Source organism: Nicotiana tabacum, chromosome 22 (assembly GCF_000715075.1).
Source record: "Nicotiana tabacum cultivar K326 chromosome 22, ASM71507v2, whole genome shotgun sequence".
In the NCBI taxonomy this organism is placed as follows: Eukaryota; Viridiplantae; Streptophyta; class Magnoliopsida; order Solanales; family Solanaceae; genus Nicotiana; species Nicotiana tabacum.
This window is the reverse complement of record NC_134101.1, coordinates 205,806,251-205,814,334: the sequence shown is the minus strand read 5'-3', so window position 1 is coordinate 205,814,334 and position 8,084 is coordinate 205,806,251. Positions and strand designations below refer to the sequence as shown.

Genomic DNA, 8,084 nt, shown 5'->3' with positions numbered 1-8,084 from the left:
GGTAGTCCGCATGATTATAGGACATGAGGTAGTCCACCTGATAATAGGATATTAAGGTTGTCCGCCTCAACAACAGGACACTTTAGCATATATTCACATGCTTCTCATTAATTTATTTCAACCTAGATGGTCATGTTGTCATTACTGAAATGCGTTATTATTATAAATCATTGCAAAGCACATTTATAAACTGCATGTTATTGTTGAAAATCATCATTGGCATAAAGTTATTTTTATCAAATCATTTTGGCCGACTAGGCCGCATTGTATAAGTAAACTCCCAAAAGGTATCATTTTCATAAGATTATTTTACAGCACATTGCATTTCAATATCTTCTGACGAATTTGCCTTGAAGAAAATATGGTGCAACATGGCGATCAAGAAAAGTTATCGCAAATTATGTTTTGAAACTCATAATTTTATTTGAGTGCAGGAATTTACTAATAATAAACTTCAACATGCAGATTTCTAATTTATTGGCACCGCTCTTTAAATATTTTCTTCTGTAAAGGCACTGCATCAAGCTCTCCGCACCAAGGATATTCGCTACTGCATCAAGCTCTTTGCATCGCACCCTGAATATTGTTATTATAATTCTGGCACCTGATCAAGCTTTATGTACCATATCAAGCTCTTTGCACCGCATCATATTAATCTTTATAATTACAAATCAAGCACTACATGTCAGGCTTGTCCATATTCAAATATGACATATTGGGTTTATCCGCCCACAAATAGGATATATCAGGTCCATCCACCCTCAAATAGGATATATCGGGTCTATCCACCCTCAAATAGGATATATCGGGTCTTTCGGCCTCAAATAGGATGTATCAGGTCAATCCTCCCTCAAATAGGATATTGAAGTTAATCCTTCCTCAAAAGGACTTTTAATTTATTTCGACCCGAGTGGTCCCGCTTGCATAAGCATTGCCAAAATATATCTTTCATAAATCATTTTCAAATGCATTTATCTTTATAAATTAATTTTCATGTGCCGTTGCCGACCATGAAATATGTCACCATAAAATTATATTTTTATATATTTGCACAATAAATTCGCATTTCTTACGAATTGACGCCTAAATATTATTTTCATAAGATTACTTTTTGGGCATATTGCATCTTATTTCCTAACGAATTTTTTCAGCATTGTTAAGCTTTGCAGGAAATATAGCGCAACGTGAAATTATATCTTAGCAGTGAACTGGGACAATTTGTTGGAGAGGAATACCAAACTCTCCAACAAAGGTCAAGGATCTACTTCGAACTCCGTTCGGCTCGACTGTCAAAATTCATAATTAAATTCTTATTTCAAACATCTTTCTTTCAATCATGGTACCCAATATCTCTATTATTCGACACTGGGGTAACATTTTTAGATCTACATCAATAGTCGAGTCCTACTCTAGGGTGCCATAAGTCTTGAACTACATATGACCTAATTCTCGTGAAACGCGAGATATGTAGGCAACTCGGAACCGAAGTTCGACCGCAATCATTTTTTTTACGTCTCCTTTGTCCCATTCCAACCTTGATGGTCGTAACAAAATTGGCTACTAAGTCAATATTCTTTGCTCGAACACTCTTTGATCGTCTCAGGTCAAAGAGGGGCAGATGTTGACATCCAATTTTGTCCCTCCTTCCTTCCAAATTATTTCTTTAAGCTTCTAATATCACTAATAATATAAGGTAGTTATTCTACTATATTATTTACACAAACTATGCCTATTTGTTATTATTATTAAAACTATTATAGCTATTAATAATAATAATAATAATAATAATAATAATAATAATAATAATAATAATAATAATAATAATAATAATAATAATAATAATAATAATAATTCTATAGCTATCGTCTTTATCATTCATACCTTAATCGTATTTATTGTTACATTTCACGAAAAGCATTTTTATTTCATTTATATCACTAGTGAAAATATTTTTTGCAATAACTTTTAATTATTATGAAGTTATATTTAATAAATATGGTAGTATCTTACGATTAATATTTTATTTAAACATGAGTAATTGCGAATAGGTATAATAAATAAGTTAGTTATTTTTTTTATAATATTATTGTTGACTATTAGAAGCCCAAAGAATTTGGAAGGAAGAAAGGAAATTGGCCTAGTTAATAGTCCAATATTTTCTACTAATTCTACAGGACCAAATTACTCCAAATGATCCACCAATTCTATCCAATCTGCTGAATGATCAAATGACCAACTCTTTGGTTCTAGATTATTTTTTTAGCGCAAATTACTTTTGTACCCCTATTCAGATATAGCCAAAAGAATAGCCCCTCTCTCTTTTCACGTGTAAAGCTATCTCTTTCCTCATAAAAACTTTTTGACTTTCCAAATCACATTGCCGTCTTTTCAATTAACATTATATATTGCCTACTTTGAATTTCTATTGCAGATATTATGTCACACCATTTGGTGAAGCTTCGGTAGAACGGTAGCACTACCGTTTCAATTTTTTTTTGAAATTCAAAATCACTAAAGTATATCTCTTTTGGATTTCAAATTTTCATTTAATTACAATGAATTCTCGCCTCAAATCTAGTGCCAAGAAGTCTAAATTGGAATCTTTTCTCTCTTTGCTCACATGGAGTTTCTCCATTTTTTCTTTTTCTTGCTGCACAACATCCCAACCATTTTGGGTATTAATTTGAAACAAATCTGCTCAAAGTCTCAAGCAAATCTGAAACAAATTTACTCAAATATCGCTCATTAAATTATGAACGTATTTTACTGTTCGAAACCTCACGCTCTTAATTTCAAACGTTAGAGGTAAAAATCCCGCCCATGAACCCTACTTCTTCACCTATAAATACTTGCATTTGAAATATACTGGAAAAAGAGCTTTTGGAGCTGTTGCACCTCTCTTTAAACCCACAAGCTTCGGCCCCCTTCTTTAACCTTAAGCCCTAGAGCCGCCCACTTTCACCCTAAAGTCGAGAGTTTTCAGCCACCTCTGTTAGTGCATTTCCTTTCCTCTAATTAAAAAACAAAGTTCTCTAGCTCTCTTTGTATTTTTAGCCATTACAATGGTTTATTTGCTTATTCCGGTGACTAACAATCGTCTAAGGTAGCGAGTTCGAGGTCGGAGTTCGATATTGCATCTAAGACCCGTCTCAGTTTGCTGTCTTGTAAAAGGTTCGTATCTTCTCCTATCACTCTCGTTTTGATTCTGTTTTTTTGATGTCTGATGCGTGTTTGTTGCGAGGATTGTTAGCTTCTATTAAGCTTTTATGTACATGTTTGTTTAAGGGAATGATCTGTGACTAAAGTTGTTAGCAGTAATCCTGTAAGGAGATTATGTTCTGGTGTGTATTGTTAAAAGCATGCCCGACATATATTTGATGAAATGCTCACATGAAAATACTTTTTTCCTTTTGCATACTTCTCTATTAGATGCCATAATTTTAAGAAGGATTTTATCATGAGCTAGTTGCCCTGCAATAGATTTATTTGCCATTGTGATTCAAGACCTTTTTCCTAAATATCGTGTTTAAAATTTCAAAAAATTTGTTTAAGAATAGATTTATTTAAATGCACACTGTTAAGAGAAGACTTGATTTACTTTAGTATTAGGTATCCAAAATTCTTTCTTTAGGAAACATAGTTATAGAACTTTTGTGCCTATTTCTTTGTACTAGTTAGTATTTGGATTTAAAAATGTCGATGACTTTGTTAAAATAAAATTTACGTCTTGATGAAATGTGTTCATGTTGCTGTGTGATTATCACTGGAAGTTTATATTTTTGTCATTTGAGAGTTTTTGCTACTAGTCTAAATAAATAGCTGGAAATATTTATCTTTCCTATAGTTGTGTGTTTGTCTAATGACAAGAAGTATGGCTAGAATTTCATAAAACAATTTGACACTAGGACGGCTTTGCATATTTTATTCTTGATATATTGTTAAGAATCAAGTTCCACTCTCTAATCCTTCTTATCCTTGCATATGTTAATTGAACTCGTACGTTATTTTGCTAATTTTTTATTTCTCTCTTCCTTTACAAGTACACTTTGAAGCATAATGGAGTCTTAATGCTAGACTCCAATACCCGCATATGGAGTCTTCGAGACTCGTAAAGATGGAGTCTCATCACCACCAGATAGAGTCAATACACGACATATATCCTTAGAATGTACTGGATAGCAGAAAAACAAGCGAAACGCTTGGGGGCGCCTATGACGTCCTTCTTTTTGTTCCTACCACTTATTTTATCTTAATATTTGTAATTTTCGATTTGCTTTTTTTGTGTTTTCTTAATTTTTAAAATTTTATGTTGGAGCCTATTATTATTATATAAGAAATAGCTGAGTTTTATTTAATCACTTAGTATTCTCACCTTATTTATGAGTATCGTACTTATTTTATCACTAGGAATACCACGCCTATTTTAAGGACTATTTAAAATAATAGCTTAATTAATAACATTTTACTATACTAATGTTTTCTTATAAGGTACTTAATTTTGGAGATAGCATCTTAAACCAGGGACGTTCTTGAAATTCCACTCTTATACTTTCTTTAACACCTATAAGTTTAGATTTAAAAACTTGTTAGCAGCAAATGACTTCTTTGTAAAACTTGTTTTCGAAAGGTAATTTCGACCGTTTTCCAAAATCGTAAGTCAGATTCTTCTTAATTATATACTAATCCTTTTATTACTTATATTTGGTCTTAGCTTTAATTAACCTAAGTTTGACCGGTTAACCGTAATTAACGGATCATATAGGGTGCTTTAACAACCTTCCCTATAGGATTAACTAGAACCCTTACCTAGAATTTTTAAGGTTAAGCAGACCGTAAAAACAGATTTAATTTTAAGCATTACTTAGCTATAATAGGTGTTCTAATTCACCTTTAAAATAATTAGGTGGCGATTCTCTTTAATTAATTAAACCTCAATTACCAATATGTTATACTTTAATTTGACCCGTGTTAAAATGAGGTATAACATCATGCATACAGGGAAGTAGACCATGCGACCAACATATTGTGAGACCTAAGTGTTATACATCTGTTAGGAGTATATAACATCTTGTCAAGTACAAACCTACAAGTAGATCATAAAGTATACAGTACCCTAGATCATATGAATCACATTTGATATAATCTCAAAATCTCATATATCATTATTTCTTGTATTCACAATCTTGACTCATAATTTATATCTAGTGCACCAGTGAACACAAATAAATGAAATTCCATCAATAATCTTCCTCTTCTCATAATCCCTTCAACATTAGTTTGACTGCTTTTCTAGATATTCTCCCTTAGACCAAAACTGTGTTCAGGTTCCTTTGGAAACTCACTAAGATAGCTTATATCACACTAAGTCTCAAGTATCTAATTAGAGTCCTTGAGGGTAAAAATCTTGAGCCTTCATAAAAGCTCTAGGTCTCACACAACAATTAGTTGCGAGTGGACTTATATTAACCCAATTAGTCAATATTAGCACACATGGTATAAAACACGTGCTATAGCATTTTCTCCCTTTTTCCAAAGAGCTTATGTGTTTATCTGATAAAGAATTTGTACAAGTGATATTTGGACACTATAAGTATCTAAATTTGAGTTTCTTAATCTAAAATATCATATTTAACTCATATCTGGCTCACAGAGTAGACTAGGTGAACATTTTTCACCCTAATGACCTTATGTCATTGTTTAAGTAACATTCTGATTTTAAGTGAATAGCTCTCAAATTATCCTTTTGATAATTTTTCTTAAATTCATGTCTCATCTCCTCACATCACTAATATAAGGAGGTGGTTGCCTGTGTGAAAGGCCAACCTCTTTTCTACCTAACATACTTATAAAAAAATGTAGGAACAAAGAATGCACATAACATTCAACAATATAAATATGTATGTATGAAAATAAGCTTTACTGATAATCAAAGAATATCAGTTTTGTGAACACGGGAAAATAAATAATGAAATAAAGTAACGCAGAGTCTACGCAAGCCTTGAGACCTAATATGTCTCGATCTCTAGACAAAGGCTTGGTCAATAGATCTACTAACATATTTTTTTGTAGACACATACTTCACATTCACTACCTTGCGTCTAACCATGTCTTTCGCATATTTATGTGTTTGGTTTTATAATGAAACTTAGGGTCCTTGGTAGAGGTTATTGCAGCTTCATTGATATAGTAGACTTACACTTGTTCAATATTTCTTACAATATCCAACAAGTGTTCCAAGAACATTTTCAACCAAAAAACTTATTATGCTGCTGATGCGAGAGCCACTTATTCAGCTTCCTTTGTAGATAGTGATACATGTACGCGTTGAAATTAGAGGATTTGATTTCTCTCTCTCAAGTCATTTCGCAAGAATACCTCGAGACCCCAAGGATAGGAAGCCACGGTCGAGTTCCCGACCTCGGGGATCATCGAGGCCCGACTCAAAAAGACAGATATCGAAGCCAGGACAGAGGGGGAAGCTCCCAAGGCACACGGTTGAGTCTGACAGGGGCGGCCTAACCAGAGCCTATGCTGAGGCATCGCATCAAGCCATCCCATCTCCAAACTTTGTAATTAATGCCCACGTACTCGTAGCTGAGTTCCCCTCCTATATAAAGGGGACTCACCCTACTTTGTAAAGGGCTGATGTTGCTCCATTTTCTCCACAAATGCAATAATATCTCTCTCTTTCTTCTTTCTAACTTGCTTGTTCTCACTGGCCCGATGCCACCTTATATCTATCGTTCTCTTACTTGCTCTTCCTTATATAGCTCAGTATTGGCTGTAAATAGCCTTGTTTGATTATATACTTAGTTGTTATCCCATTTCCGATTATCCTCGATAGCTCGAACTCGACTCTGAGGTCCCCCATCGACCAGACTTACACCCGGCAGCAGGCCCTTCGGTTCGATTACTATCTCATTTTAGCTTACATTTCATTATTAAACTCCATATTATTAGCATCAATTGCTCTAACAACTAACTTGTGAATAGATCATGTATTTTTAGAATCCCATTTATAAATTTAATTGTTGTTACCATTTTCACGGAAAACAGTTTGGCGCCCACTGTGGGGCTAATAATAATAGTGATTATTTTCTTGCTAGCTCCATTGCACTAACGCATGCTATCTTTCACATTTTTTCTTGTCCAAAGATCTCTTGATTTCAGGTCAAAATATCTGGCTCGGTAAACAGAGTTGAGAATGACTACCCCAAAAATCACGGCGGAAATGGTGAGGCTGTTCCAGTGGTTGGCACGACGCCGCAGAACCCCGATAATGCATCTAGGCTAATTCCAGCGGACGCAGGTTCGCGAGGCGCACAACAGGTCGATGAGGCCTCGCGCACCGATGGGAGCATTTAACATATCGACCAATAAGAAGCCCAACAAACCCCGGCTCAGGAAACATAGGTAGTTAGTCTTCATGACATTTTTGAAATATTGCAGGCACAGCAGTTGGCTATCGCTTAGTTGTAGCGCCATCCGGGGATCCCTAGCACAGTAGCGCCGGAAACAGCTCCCTGCGCCGAATGAGTACCCAAAAGATCAAGCAACAACAGAATTGATAACAGACCCTGCCACAACGAAGACGCTGGAGGATCTCTCCAAGAGAATCGTGTCCGGTTTGTGGAGGTTCATGCAACAGTTATCTCCCGTGGAAGCGGTCCCAGAACCTGCTTCACGAAAATTCGGAACGACGAAACTCCCTAGGTACGACAGGACCTCGGATCACGATGAGTGCACCACTGCTTACACATGCGCGGAAAAAGGTAGCGACCTTCAAGATGATGAGTTTGATCCCGTCTCATTGAAAAAGTTCGGGAAACACTCTCGAAAGAAACCATGATGTGGCACCGCAGCCTAGCGCCTGACCTCACAAACTACTTACCATATCAGCAGATCCCTCCGTAGGAGCACACACTGATGCCATCGAAGTAGTAACGGAAGAGCCCGACACATCTGAGGCCAAACAAAGAGAGTGTGAAACACCACACGAAGTCGCACCTCATTCCCTGATAGGATGAATGAGATCGCTCCCGATTTCGGATGACTGGGCAGCCCAGGCCTTTGCCCAAAGTTTA

General features: G+C 35.6%; 1 long non-coding RNA gene across 1 annotated transcript; it reads left to right on the top strand.

Moving 5' to 3' along the window:
• Window positions 1–2,363: 2,363 nt before the first annotated feature.
• LOC107785801 (uncharacterized) lies at window positions 2,364–4,355 on the top strand. Its single transcript, XR_001647967.2, has 2 exons — window positions 2,364–3,171; window positions 4,041–4,355. It is a non-coding gene; the product is annotated as an uncharacterized LOC107785801 (long non-coding RNA).
• The last annotated feature ends 3,729 nt before the right edge of the window (window positions 4,356–8,084 follow it).